This window comes from Tupaia chinensis, unplaced genomic scaffold, assembly GCF_000334495.1.
Source record: "Tupaia chinensis unplaced genomic scaffold, TupChi_1.0 Scaffold142100_1, whole genome shotgun sequence".
Lineage (NCBI taxonomy): Eukaryota > Metazoa > Chordata > Mammalia > Scandentia > Tupaiidae > Tupaia > Tupaia belangeri.
In genome coordinates, this window is record NW_006201951.1 from 801,417 (window position 1) to 803,501 (window position 2,085).

Below are 2,085 nucleotides of genomic sequence, written 5' to 3' on the forward strand. Positions count from 1 at the left end.
TGAACCTTTGGCTTCTGCAACATGTCGGGCACCTGTGTGTGCATGCCCAGGTCCCAAAAGGAGGCTAGAGGAGGGTCTGCCATGTGGTCACCCCCAGAGAGTGCATTTTCATTTCCTCTCCCTCCCTCTTTCCTCCAGCAAGCACACATGTCCTGTAGCAAATTTTGAAAAACCAAAAATCGGGACCAGCAGAGGGCATAGTGGTTATATCGTTGCACTCCCACGTAGTCGACAGCCAGCCGGGACCAGCTCGGCAAGAACACACTTCTCTGAGTGGGAAGGCTGCGGATTAGAAATAGACGCAGTAACAAACACACACAGACGCGCGGGTATAGAAAAGCGAGGGTTCAGTGGGCGCAGCTTCTCTGATGGACAAGTTGCCACCAGAACCAGCCTCAGGTTTATTCTTTTATAGGGCAGAGAATGGGGGAAGGGGGAAATGGGACGCAAAAGGAATGGGGAAGAAGGAAGTGGAATGCAGAGAGAATGGGGAGGAATGCAAAGCCAGTTGTTTGGGATGTAAATCGTCTGAAGATGTGAAAATGACTGGGCCATATCATTCCTCTGATCTTTTCAGGGAGACAATTTAATAAACACATGTGGCTTCCTGAGTACTGAGTATTAACAACAACAAAAAGACAACCATTAACAATAAAAGAGTACTACTTCTGTATATAAATACTTCTCAATAACCCTACGAAAGTAACTTACCAGAGCACGTATTTATGTGTCTACAGGACACATGTTTTAATCACGTTTTCAAATTAACTGCTCTCCACAGTCGACCATGGTTGGAGTCCCGTACCAGCGGCTTAAAACTCACACCAGGTGCATGTGTGCATGCCCAAGACCTCGAGGAGAGTGGAGGAGAAGGGTTTACAGGTGGCCACCCCTTTGGGGGCTGACTTCTGCTTCCTGTCTCTCTGTCTCTGTCTCTCTGGCAAGCACTCACGCCCTATAGCAAAAACTCTAAAAAAAAAAAAAAAAAGACCCGGGACCAGCAGTTGGCATAATGGCTATGTGCTGGACTCCCACGTAGTCGACCGAGGTTCACATCCTGGACCCGGTGGCTTGAGACTCACACCGGGCGCATGTGCGTGTGTGCCCAAGATCCCGAAAGGAGAATGGAGGAGAAGGGATTGAGCGTGGCCATCCCCCCTGGGGGGTGATTTCTCGCTTTCTATCTCTCTGTCCGTCTCTGTCTGTCAGCGCACCCGCCCTATAGCACCCTCCAAAAAAAAAAAAAGGCCCAAGTGAAAAGTAATACTTCCCCAGGTCTGCCCCAGGTCAGCCATGTTAAAGCACTCACCCCTCCTTTTTTTTTTTTTTTTTTTTTTTTTTTTTTTGTTTGAGGTTTTTGCCATAGGGCGAATGCACTCGTCAGACAGACAGAGAGAGACAGAGAGACAGAAAGCTAGAAATCACCCCCCAGGGGGATGGCCACGCTGCAATCCCTTCTCCTCCATTCTCCTCTCAGGATCTTGGGCACGCACACACACGCACCCGGCGTGAGTTTAAGCCACCGGGTCCGTGACGCGAACCATGGTCGAATACATGGGAATCCAGTGACATAGCCATTACGCTAACTGCTGGTCCCAAAGCACTCACCCCTCCTTAAAAGCAGGTTCTGCACACAAAGCCCCACCCCACACCTGCACCCCTACTGAGGTAATGGAGCAGACCCGACTCCATCTTGAAAGAGCACCTCCATTAAGAATTCTTGAGTACAGGGGGACCAGCAGGTGGCGTAATGGTTGAGGCGCTGGACACTCACACATGGCTGACCACGGTTCAAGCTCCAGACCTGGCGGCTTTCTTTTTCACTTTCTGTGTGTGTGTGTTTGTCTCTCTCTGGTCAAAATAAAATAAATAAATAAATAACTGAGTAAATAAAAATAAAAACCAAAACCTTGATCTACCTACCCTTTTTTTTTTTTTTTTTTTGAGAGAGAGATTTTTTGGATTTAGGGTGCATATGCTCGCCGGAGAGACAGATAGAGACAGAGAGATAGAAAGCGAGAAATCACCCCCCAGGGTGGATTGTCACGCCTCAATTCTCCTCCCTTCTCCTCTCGGGATCTTGGG